We start from the raw sequence: 14,078 nt of genomic DNA on the forward strand, positions 1-14,078 counted from the left end.
ATACTTCATGCTCACATTGTTGATATCATATGTTTGATTTGTTTGTAGCCCTTTTGTAGTAAGTAATTATTTGTTTTGCAGGACGTTTTGAATTCAAATTTACAAACGAATTTAAGAGAAAAACTGGGAAGAGGAGATCCTAAAGGCTTTTTCTATAGGTTATGTTTCTGCAAACTCATCTGTATTCGACAGTGCCACAAACATGTCTATGTGTCTTGTTCAAACAAACCAACATCTTTATCAAGGTAAGGTTTTGGTTCAAGTTTTTTTATTAAGTAATTTATTTATTTGTTGGTCCACCAAATTTTACCAGTTTTTCATATTATAATATACTGAGATGTTCAATTTCTTCTTATAAATTATTTCTGTCGATTCAAAATGTTCTTGACCTTCTAAGCAAGTTAGATAATCCAAAAGAAAGTGACGCATTAAAGCGCACTATATTAGGAACTTCAATGTAGCTAGCTATAGTTTTCTCACAACATGCAACAAGCTACTCCTAGTCTTATCTCACCGTACCTCTGCTAGGAGAGATTCTATTGGCCTTCAATTGGTGGCTCAACTTTCATGGCACACTAGTAAGCAAGCAAGTTTTCCATAAAGTTGTGGATCCATAAGGCAATCCTTCATCAATTAATCAATGAAACTAGATATAGTTTGCCCACAACATGTAACAGGCTACCCCTAGTCTTATCTCACCATACCCTTTCTAGGAGATTCTATTGGCCTTCAACTAGTGGCTCAAATTTCATGGCACACTAGTAAGAAAGCAAGTTTTCCCTAAAGCTGTGGATCCATAAGGCAACCCTTCATTAATTAATCAATTTTAAATAATTATTTTTTCACAATTTATTCAATACATTAGCAAAACATGTTTCTCCACACATTATTGTAATAATATTACAAGAACAAAGTCAAAGTGAGAGATTCCATTGCTCTCCAAGAGTGTTGAGGTTTGATATAAATCATTGATCATTTTACAAACCATGGATGTAGTAATATTTCTGTAGGACGAGATATCAATTATATATCATCCGATAAAGAAACAATAAGTGACTTACAAACCACAAATAAATAAGTACTTCCTGCAATTTATAGAAATTGTCAGCCAAACATAAACGAGAATTACAGTATACTTGGATTTCTATCATTCATTGCATCACCTTTTTGCAGAAAAAAGGGTTGGCCTTCAATAGGTTTAGCAAAACAACTCCCGATCACCTAGTATTGGACCTTGAATATTTGGTGCAAACTACTCAAGAAACAGTGGAGAGTAGATAAGAAAGCCTGCCCTAGTGAGGTCATGCTCCCCACCGGCTACAGAGGCTCAAGTTCCCCATGCATGTGAATCAGCAACGACTGAATCAGATTGCAACCCATAACACCATTGGTGGGCTATTGACACCCACAACTCGTGGAACAAATTCCTAATAATCCATATTGATGAGATATGCATAACAACTAGCATTGTGTTGGGAAACTCCAATACCAACATCATTGGCATAGTTGGATACCAACATCATTGGCAGGGATGGAGAGAGGAAATTTTATAACCCCAGAAGCGATTGTAAAATATTACAAAATATATATGTTTAACTGTAGGCAAAGACACAACTGTGTCATTTCAGCATCAAGATCCAAACATTAATTCAAGTCACAATGGGCAGATATTACAACATTAAGGTTTTCACATGGGTAGATTTCCTAGGAATCCTAATGCAAATAATAAACTCATATAAGTTTCATGTAATTTTAGATACCGCAACAATGATTTGACCAAAATAACCTTGCTGTGAAAACAAACCAATATACCACTTCAAAATAAGCTTAAGTATGTTATTAAGCACAAATAAAAACTTACAAATTCCTTTGGGAAATATATGGGAGAGAGCTTGTTCCTCCCAACCAACAAGCTGGCACCACCAACTCCTCTCGAGCATAGACTTCTTCCTTCTAGGAATAACACCTTCTGTATTCCCTTAGTAATATTTTATAAATTTTTACTAGTAGATTTTTCCTAGTAGCTGCTTTTAGGGTCTGCCTTTTACCAGGCTTTTTCTTTTAACTAGGATGGGTGATGCTAGGGCATTATTAGAAATTAGATTTTTATCTAATTGCTAATTAGATTTTTATTAAATTAGAAATGATATTTTTATCAAATTATAGATTAGATTTCTATCTAATTTCTAATTGGTAAAGATCTACTGCTTTTCTTTTAACTAGGATGGGTGATGCCAGGACATCATTTTTATCTAATTTCTAATTAGATTGTTATCAAATTAGAAATTAGATTTTTATCAAATTTCTAATTAAAAATTAGATTTGTATCAAATTTCTAATTAAAAATTATATTTTTATCTAATTTTTAATTGGTAAAACTCTGTTGCTGTTTGTATTATGTAATTATATAAAAATATGCTGATGTTTACATTTTGTAATTATGTAAAAAGAGAAATGTTTTTTTTTAGAAAAAAACATGAAGTGGGAAAAACAATGGCATGAAGTCTTTTATAACTATTTTTCAGTGAGGTCCTTTATAAACAACAACAGAGTTTTACCAATTAGAAATTGGATTTTTAAAAAATTTCTAAATGTTTTTTATATAATTACAAAAGATAAACAACAATAGATCTTTACATAATTACATAATACAAACAATAATAGATTTTTACCAATTAGATAATTACAAAATAATTGGTAAAAATCTGTTGTTGTTTGTATTATGTAATTATGTAAAATTTGCTGTTGTTTATGTTTTGTAATTAGATAAAAAAAAAAAAATTAGAAATTTGGTAAATCTAATTTCTAATTGGTAAAAATCTGTTGTTGTTTATATTATGTAAGTATGTAAAAATCCGTTGTTGTTTATATTTTGTAATTATGTAAAAAGGGTAATGTTTTTTTAGGAAAAAACATGAAGGGGGGAAACAATGGCATGAGGTCCTTTATAAACATGACAGCATAAGAGCTGAACCATTTTATCACCTAGGACTGGAGAATCTGATTCCAAGAAAGGAAGAAATTGTCAAAACAGAAATTGTCACTTGGATTTTTAACTAAGTTGTCTGCAAATTCCGTGCTAGAGAGCCATTCTGAGATTATTCACCTACAATCCTTTATTTTTTTAGGGAGAACATCCTTTCCTATCGATCTCTTCTACTTTGGGGATATGGCAAGTGGAGAAGGAGGTGCAAGTGGATCGGAAAAGGTAAGCTTACTTTGTTTTTATAGAATAATTACATAATATAATATGTTTTATTTTTTGTTTTAGGTTTGAAGTTAGAATTATAATTTTATAATTATACTTTGTGGTAAATCATTGAAACTTGGATAGGGAAAGAATTTGATAACAAAGTCCTTGTTTGAAGATGTTTTTGGGACAGAACGACTTTAAAAACTTCATGCTTTGGATGTTGAATCCCTAATCCATTTTCTTAAGACAAATCCCCATGAAGCTAATCAACTAGGTCTAGGTAATCAACAAGCTTTACGAGAATCGATAAATTTCCCATCCTCTCTTGGATCAAGAAAAAAGAAAAAAGTGTCATTAGCATCAAACACCAATAATGAAGAACATTGTGTTGAGACATCTTGTGTGATGGAAACTCCGAGGACTGCAAATTCTTGTTCATCCTCAGCGTATGCATCAACTATTGGTAGTTTAGGTACCAAGATAGAGTATGACCCTATTTTAGGGGAGATAAGAAGGACAGATGCAAGAAAACAATTCTTAAATAGGCCAAAGGACTTATGCTTTAAATGATTTAGAGATCATCTTCACCTCACATTCTCCAAGATTCAACTTCACCTAAAAAAGATGGTGGTATAGGACATAGAGAATGAATTTGGTACTGGTTGGTCGGTTAATAAGATAAAATTGCAAATGTCGCTCAACTATAAGAGGTTTCATTGCAACCAAAGAAGAAAAGTTAAAAAAAATGCCTCAAGATCAAAGATTGAAATAAAGACCATTTGAGATAACTTTTAAAGTATGGAAAGAACTTGTAAAATCATATGAGAAGTTGGATGCACAAATAAAGGCCGATGATGAAAGCATTCAGGTATTGAATTTTTCATTAAACGTTATTTAGAATGTATTAATACTTATAAGTATCTTAGACGTGTATTTGTGTGAAAATAAATTGAATTGGTTTATGTTTAAGGACAAGGCATCCAAGGAGAGGTTAACCAAGACAAAAGTCACTCATCGTAGTGGCCACAAAGGTTTAAAAGCACTGATAACAACCTTTGTAAGTATATTAAACATGCGATATTTTTTTAATAAAATTTGTACTAGAAGAAAGTCATTGTTATTTCTCCCTATTTACTAATTGACAAGAACAAAAATATGGAAAACCTCCAATTCATTTGGAAAAGGAGGTTCTGCAGCAAAAGAGATGGGTTGAATTTGTTGTTTGGATGGACTTTATGCTATGTAGTCTTAGTTCGATTTCCAATATACTTTTGAAGCGCATTTTCATTTTATTTTTTAGTACTATTAGATATTATATCTTACCTCATTTTATGGTTAGCATTGTATAAAAAAAACATGTGTTGTGTTATGTAATTAATACTAACATGTAATATTGATTTTTTTTTCCAGAATGTTATAGGCAATGATTGCCAAGACGATGATCATGATGATGATCCAAACTATTCTAAACATATATCAGGAGATGATGAGGATGAGGATGATGGTGGTGAAGGGTGAGATGATGATGATAGTTGTGGTGTTGGTGATGATGTAAATGAGACTAATGAGGATGGTCAAGATGATGATGAGGATGATCTTGGCGGTGGTAGCTAGGCATGCACATGCATTGTTTTTGATGAAGAAATTATTGTGTAGAATGACATTGTTATGTTTAGATGGGTGTTGTGTATTTACCCTATATCAATGAAACATGTTGATTTGGTAATCATACTATGAGTTTGATTTGATTAAATATGGTGATGATATTATCATTATTATATTTTTATTTTATTTATATTTTGGAAAGTATCATCATTATTTTGATAGAGAATTATAATGTATGGTGATATTACCATCTTTGGTTGTATGTTGTTAATTTATCGTAGAATAATGATATTCATGAAATATTTTGATCTGTTAATCATATTTGAATTTTAGTTGTTTTGATTAAAAATAATACTGATCTTATTAGTATTATGTTGCTCTTTTATACATATGTGTTGAAAATTGTCAATGAATCATTGTATATGATGACATTGTTATTTTTTTGGATGGATGTTGTCAATTTCCCTTAAATTTCTTTACAAATGATTTTCTATTGTGATATATTCTTTAATGATATTTAGAAACTATGATATATTTCACTATGCAATTGAAATTAGTAAAATGAATCTATAAAGGGGGTCATATATGTAAAGAAAAATATACTCTACAGAAGAAGTCAAATGTGGATGTAACCATGGATGCAAACTTGAAAGTAAAACTGGATGTTAAACTAGAAATTAATACAAAATGCAAAAAATGACACACAAAGTGTTTTAAACTAGAAGTGAAAAGTTGTGCAATAGTTGACACAAAGAAGGGAACAAAACATGGCATACAAAAGGATATCAAATTGGGAAAAAATAAGGACATGTAAATAGACACCAAATTAGATGCAAAAAAAGACAGACAACTAGATGTCAAACAAGATGCGAAGTTTAATGCTAAAAAGAAACAAAAAATGTTACAAATTAAGATTCCAAATGATGATGCAAATAATGGTTTAAATTTGGGATGCAAAATTGGGCTTAAAAAAGGAAAAAAAAAAAGATGTAAGAAAAGACATAAAACAAGATGAAAAATGGGGCTGAAAAAAGGTGAAACCAAGGATGCCATATTGGATGTAAAAAATGATGCATAATCATATGTAAATTTAGGCTCAAACTTAGACACAAAATTATATGCAAATGTGGACACAAAATGAGGCAGAAAAAGATGCAGATTTGGATGGTGAAAATGATGTAAAAATAGACACCAAAAAAATGCAAAATTGGATGAAAAAGTAGGCGTAAATAATGGTCGAACATTGGACACATTAGTAGAAACAAAGAATGGTGCAAAAATGGGCATAAAAATAGCTGAAAATTGGATGCAAAAAATGATGCAAAACTTGGTGCAAAAACAAATACAAAAGTAGACATAAAAAATGCCTCTAAATTGAATGTACCATTAGACACAAAATAAGATGCAAAGGTGGACACAACACATTACTCAACATAAGATGTAAATATAAATGCAAATTTGTATGCTCAAAATGACGTAACACTAGATGCAAGAAATGGTGTCAAAAACAATGCAAAATTGGATGCAACAAATGACGCAAAATATGGTGCAAAATGGGATGGGAAAAATGGAGACAAATCAAATGTAAAAGTCGACATAAAAGACTGGTCCAAAAAAAGATGCAAAAATAGGCACAAAAATGGATGAAAAATTTGGCGCTAAATAAAATTCAACACATGGTGCAAAGGTAGGCACCAAAGCTAGTGCAAAAATAGGTACAAAATTAGAAGCAAAAACTAGTGTAAGACTATATACAAAACCTGGCATAAGACTGTATGCAAAAATTGACACAAAATGGACGTAAAAAAAGACGTTAAATTGGATGCAAAATATGATGTAAACTTGATTCAAATGATGGTGCAAAAATGGAAGCAAATAGTGACACAAAATAGGAAGCAAAAGACGATGAAAAATAGATGCAAAAAATGACACAAAACTAGAAGCAAAACCTGCCATAAAATAAGATGCAAATCTTGGTTCAAAATTTGACGCAAAAAATGATGCATAGTTTGGTGTAAAAAATGATGCAAAATCTAGTGTGAAAAAGGATTCAAAATCAGGCACAAAAAAGGACGCTTTAAAAATTGTACAATGGAGCCAGATTTAGTGCCAGGTTGCTCATCACAATTACAAAAAAAATGCACTAAAATATGGCGCTAAATTTGGCGCAAATCGTTGGTTTTGTTGTGGTGTATTGTTATGGATATTTAGGTCCATTAAATCTTTGTTTCTTTGTTTACTATAATCATTTTCAAAATTTTCTTGTTCATATTTTGGAAAAGAGTTTCAATATTTACATAAGATATTTTCACAAAAAGAGAAAAAAATTGTGCTCGAATTGATTTTCTTGTTAGAGTGAATTCATTGCTTTGATTACTTCATTCTAATAAATTCTTGCATTTTTAGAGAGTATCATTGTGTTTTGAAAGAATTGTTTTTGGTATAAAAGTTATGGAAGATATAGTTTTGCATCTTAGGAAATTGAATGCAAAATTTATCCTTTCTTTAGGTAGAAGTTCATTGAATTGAAAATATTACATTATTAGATTTGATTTCATTTAGTTTTGAGTCAAGTCATAACACCATCGGTTCCATGTCCATCAACCTATTCAGTAAATGCACTCTTAAAATAAATGCTAACAAAATCTACTAGACCTTTTATATTTCTATCATAGTGACACCTACATTAGATAAATTGTAGGAATTTGGAATAGGAATGAAAGTTAATGCTCCGAAGTTGCAAAAAATTAATAGAAGCTTTCATAAGGAGTGGATTTCATAACCAACTATGGATTTCATTATGAAAAGGTTGTTTTCATGGTTCTAATCCTTAGATTTTTTATTATCTCTCCTTCATTAGGTTTATTATCTACTCCTTTACTTGTTACATCTCCAGAAACTGTGACCTTAAGTACTGAGGTAGACAACATTTCACCTACTCTGTTAAGCATAAAGGATATTACTAACAAACTTGGTCCTATTAACCTCTTATGAATAGAGTTACAAATCCTCATCTTATTCAACTAGCATCTCCTTTAGAACATATCCCTTGGTGACGAGTTGTGCTTAGCTCTCCAAGACCTACTTGGGTAACTCCGGCTAAAAGAGTAACCCATTGATGGTGTTGGATAATTCCAACATACAAGGGGTCTCCCCGATGTGATGTCCCAATTAGACCTCACACTGTTTGGAGTAGGAGTTGCTTCTAGAGTATCGACCCAACCACCATAATTGTAAGGTTCAACTTGGATTTAATAGATAAAATAAGAAATTATATACATAAACTTTAAACAAGCAAGTAAGTTGACATTGTGAAACACCAATTCCAATGTGTAAAAGGAAATATTCATCAGCGGGAGATGAGAGTGAGTCTCTAGAAGGAAGTAATAGTACTAACATAAGAGAGAAACATGAGATCATGAAAACAATTTCAAGCAAAATATTTCACACAATGATTGTTAAAGCGAATACAACACACATTCAAGAAGATGAGTACCAAAGTCACCAAAATAGTTCAATTTCTCTAGTACAGATGAACACATCATATATCGTAAACATCATAGAATAGTCCTAAAACATTTGTGATACATGCATGAAAATGTGTTGGCTCATTGAATTTCAATATTAGGTGAAAGATCGAAGTACACAGTTATAATAGTGAGGCACCAGTTCTAATAGTGGAACATTAAGTCACTTCTTGCTTCTCCAAAGAATAACCGTCTCTCATATGCAAAGTAGAGAAGTTAAGACTAACTCTCCAAAGCTTAAGCCTCCCAAAAGCCTTTTTGATGAGTTATGAGGTTTCTTTTATAACAAGAGGAATGATATTTCATATCCCATTGACTCTTGAGTTACCCTCATGACTCTTGGACTTCTATTATGACATTTGGACTTCTTTGCAACTCTTTAACTTCTAAATTACTTTTGGATTTCTCTATATGACTCTTGGACTTCTATACAACTCTTTTTTCCATTTATGAATCATTGTGACTATTCATATTCCACATGTGACCTTTGGACTTCCACACCTTATAGTTTGTACTTTCCCTTCAATAATTACATCATTACAATCCATGTGCTAATCTAGCATGACACGTGGACACACATTTACCATTTTGATGGCAAGTGTACAACTCTATATCCATCTAACACTAGATCTATCAGGCATGAAGAGGGATCATATCCCTTGAGGTGAAAACCTTATTTTTGGAGGGTAGAACTTGAGGAAATATTTTCACCTCTAGGGATCTGATCCCTCTCGGTGCATGAGAGATCTGATGTTAGATGGATCTAGGGTGATTCCAGTTGGGGGAAACAATTTCACATTTCAAATGTTTTCATGTTCTTATATTAAATTATCATATTCTTGTGTCCAAATTTTAGCTCTGTTCCTAAACTAAATTTTGAGTTCTACAAATATATTTCATGTAACACCCCCTCCCACATTTACCCAATTTCACTGACCTTCCAGGGTAAACTTGAGATGAAGAGTTACTATATCGCAACCCAACCTCCTAGCCTTAGTTATGGAAGTGGGGTCGATAACTGAAAACTCACATAGATCTCTCAAGGTTTATAGGACACTCAAGGGCAAAAGGCACACCCCATGTAACCAAACCTTGAGACAAATTTATGCTTCATTGAACTAGCACCCCAACTACATGCACAAGCCTACAAGGTTGTGATTATAGGGCTCCAATCGCACACTTGACACTACTTCCATGCAGTTATAGCCCAAAAACTCTAGTTCAAAGGGTGAGGTCCCGAGATCTGAGCCACCTTTCCAGGCCAATCTCTAGACCACTGTCCAAAATTACTTGTAACTTCCTAGAATGATACCAGACATAAGGTCAAGGCTATTCCTACAAAAATTGAACAAGAACTTGACCTAACCAAGCCGAATGATGAAAGTCATTTCATCAACCATAGGGTGAGCATGTGAGTTACAAGTCATGAATTCATATATGATCTTAACAGTTTGAACCTCATCTAAGAATCACCAAGAAGGTCTAATTATCTCTCTTAATAGATACAATAAAACTTGTAGCCTATGCATTCATAAATCATTCATTATCATGTCAAATCATGATCAAGAGACACAATTGGAGCATATCATAGAACGATGTTTGTAATCAGCATATAAACAGAATAAGAACCATCAAATCATCATAATATCATGTATAAGTGCTCATAAAATACAATAGGGAAATAAATTTTATTAACTTATGTAAAAGTCACCCAAGTGAGGGACTGGTATGTACCACCTGACTATAGATTGGGCTAAACCAAATCTTTCTTTCAACCGATCACCCTCATGCCATATTCCAAGAATGAATGTGGGATCTCAAGACATAAACAACTTGGGCTTCCCGGATATTAAACCACCTCCACCCTCAGGCTACTGCGACCTCACCAAAAATCATCAAGAGATCACAAGCCTAAAACAAGCTTGGATTCCTTAATATTTCGTCACCATTACCTTGAGGAATTTTTCTATCTCCACTCACCAATTGAGGGTTTCCAGGAGGAAACCATCTCCACACGCAACCCTTGGGAATTTTCTTGAGACCACCTCAGCTAGTTCCAAAACCTTCTGACAATCCAAATCTTAGCGAAAAAATAATCCCATCACACCATGGAAATCAGGAAATCGCAAGGCAAGGCTAAAACAACTGTCAAAATAGGAAAAACCTATGCCAATGACAAAAAATGAACCAGTTGAAAAAATGGATGTACCATGCACTCACACCTCAGCTAGGAAATTACACATGCAACCTGTTACCTCCAAAATATTCCTATTAAAGTTGCTTTATCCAACCTTCCTTTGCTTTTCCTTTCCTTTTCTTGTCTTTCCTGTGATTTCTTTGTCCTTCCTTCCTTGCTTGCTTTCTCCTTTTTGTGCTCTTCTCTCTCTAAAACGGATTTCAAAGCCAAAACTGACAAAAAATGCTCTGTGTGTGCAAGAGTATGAAAGTATAAAAGAGAGCTCCAAAATCAAACTCACAAAAGGCTATGAACTAATCCTTAGAAGCCTTTTTATTATTGATGCCTCTATTTTCTTCATTTTCCTTCATGTTTCCTGTAATTTTCCTTGCATGCAAATATGTGTCTCTTCACCTTCCTTTTCTCCTATTTTCCTCTATTTTCATAAATAAATGTCAATTAAGGCCTTTTGTATTTTTCAATTCCTTTTTCAATTTCCCTAGCCATAATAAACCAAAATTGGCATCCACTAGGATTTTTTTCCCAACATTCAACATGGAATACGTGTCCCATGACCATGGTCTTATATTTATTTACGTGGAAACTTAACTCGGGGTTGTTACATTTCAGAACTTGAATTTAATTAAGACAAAGGTTTAAGAGAATTGAAGTAACTCCTCTGATGTCATTTCAAAGGCTCCCTCTCTGAAGAATGTTATACATATTATTCTTTGCAACCATTTGTTGCATAGGATTTCAACCCTTTTCATGGTGTAGCAAACAATCTACAAAAAAACTCTTACACTCTAGGCCACAAATTTCCATTTACTTTGTCTTCATGTTAGCACAATATGATTTCTAAATCCCATGGATATGGCCTCCATGTAATGGATCTTCTGCACTTTAATTCACATTTTAGATTATTATTGTTATGTAAACCGCATTTTAGTTTTTTATTTATATGATTGTTTATATTTTTATTTCGGCAGACATTAATTTGTTTAGAGAAAATCATTCAACTCTACATTGATCATGAACATACTTACACATCACCTCATACTAGGTTGTAGAATGCACCTCTTGATGCAATCAACTCAGAAATCATTCCAAAAAATCCTAGGATTTAAATCTAAAATCTACCAAAAATCTATGAGAATTGTCTTGTTACAATAGTGTCTCTTCTAAAAATTATTCCCGTCCCCCTAGAAAACTCTCCAAAAGACCCTTTTTTATATATTCGAAATTGTACAAGGAATGAAGTTTTGAAACACATCTCCTTCGAATGTTCCATTTCTTCTAGAAATTGAATTCATTAACAAAAATAAGTTTTATTTGCCTCTGAGATTCACTCTAAGTCCTCCAACAAATTTATGGGCCAAATTTAATGCCATGAAGCTCAGGGTGTCATATGATTTTCTCAAATTCTATTCAAAATATTTGACATAAAAGATTTTATGTTTCTCCTCATTTGTTCTTTCCGGATTTATTTTTTCCCACGAACATTCTAACTCTCATCTAACCCTTCACGTGAAATAATAACTGAATTAAATTAAGCCATTTCATTATTAAATTCAAAACCAATTTTCATTTTAAAGTATAATTTTAAAAAACTATTGATATCTAACTAAGCCACAACTTTGGTTTTGTTACACTGTAGTCATATCACCTATGTGAGGTGTACCAAAATATAACAATATCGAATCTATCCAAACAAGATTTGACGCCTACAGAAAACCAGAGATTGAGAATTCTAGAGGTTCGTTTGGGCTTGTCAATAGTTTTGAGCTCTTTTTATCGTGTGCATATGCTCAGTGCGCCAATTGGAAACACACATTTCAAGTGTCATAGGATAAAAACACAACAAAATTTGTGTTTTAAACAATAAGTATAACACATGAAATCTTTCTCATCGAGAGTTCATATCGAGGCATTTCAAGGAAGTAAAATTTTGGTTCATGGATTTGTGAGCAGTTTTTTCAAAAGAAAAAAACGGTTCTTATATTAATAAATAAAAACAGTACATATACGTGGTTCATAAAGTTCATCCATCCAATCAACAATATAAATCAAATATGTATGTTCTAGAGTCATATCAAGACTAAAATCAGACTCTCCAAACATAGGTAATAACTATTTATGTGCTGTTCAAATTTAAACTCGAAGTTAAAAACAAAAGTAGAGTATTGTGTAATAAACAAAAATAGCAGCATATTGTTAGGAAGATATAAAAGCCTCATTAATAAACTGTGTTGATATAGAGGCCCACCCGTAGGTAGACCATGTCGCTTAAGGCAGGCATAGCCAACCCTCCTCCAGGATCCTGTCATCAACTAGAAATTTGTACTCCATTTTACTAGGGTCGCAGTCCAGACCAGACTTGGATAGGTGATAAACCTTTGTGTTACCTTCCCTATATATATCCGTGATGGTGTATGTTCGGAGTGAGCTTAGGTTGTGCTTGATCCTCCTGATCAATCCCAGAAGGATTGGTGGGCTGAAATCAGTAGTCCCCTTAATACCATCAATCAATTCCTTTGAATCCTCGTACATATTTAAAGAGTTTTTGTTCTTTTGTGTCGTGAACCAGAGTAGCCCCCAAATTTCCATAGCCTTGGCCTTGCTGTTAGACCAACGCTACCATTCCACCACAGATGATATTCCATTGTCTAGACAATGTAGAGCACTACACCACAACCGCAAATTCCCAATTGGGCAGCCCCATCAAAGTATCCAGCAGGGGGATTATTTTCCATGGTCTTCATCTAGTAGGCACAGTTAATATATTTTACAAAATTTGAGGTGGTGGCCTTAATCCAAGAAAGAACCTTGTGTATTAACTAGGAGAAATCAACTTTCTTTCCCCAAATATGAGCCCGCTATGTGCTTTCCATATCTCGTAGATGACGAACAATGGGAGAGTCCATATTTCCTATTGGCCCTTCATCCATTCAATCATGAACTCTTCTAAATTCCAGTCTTCCATAAAGTGAAATTAAAAACATCAAATTCCAAATGCAAATAGTGAATGAGCATCGAAAGAACAAGTGAATGACATTCTTAGTGTCCGCCATGCAAAGTATACAAATACGTGGTCCCATATGTCCTCTTTTTCACAAGTTATCCCGTTTGAGAATATTTGTTGGAAATAATACTGAGAGGGGGGGTGAATCAGTATTATCAAATTCTTTTCAATTTATACAAATATTTGCAGATTTGACTAATGAAACTTGCGTATACCTTCCAGACTTATAATTTAATATATTCTTCAGATGTTGATCATTAATCTATGAGTCAGAATAGTAAACAGGAACAAGAGAAATAGATAGTCACACCAAAGAACACAAGATATAAGGTGGAAACCAAATGTGGGTGAAAACCACCTGCTGCAATATGTCCTATCTTCTTTCAATTAGAAACTTTTTTTTACAATGATTCTGTACTGGTTCAGTCTTATACCAGCATGCAGGCTTCAACCCGCAGAAGGCTACAACCTTCTCTTTTCTTCCAGGGACTACGTTTCATAAATTTTTAGACTAGATCCATGAATATTAATCAAACAACAAATAGATCTGCAATC

This window comes from Pinus tabuliformis, chromosome Q, assembly GCF_031772625.1.
Source record: "Pinus tabuliformis cultivar Carrire ecotype Pingquan chromosome Q, CPIR1, whole genome shotgun sequence".
In the NCBI taxonomy this organism is placed as follows: Eukaryota; Viridiplantae; Streptophyta; class Pinopsida; order Pinales; family Pinaceae; genus Pinus; species Pinus tabuliformis.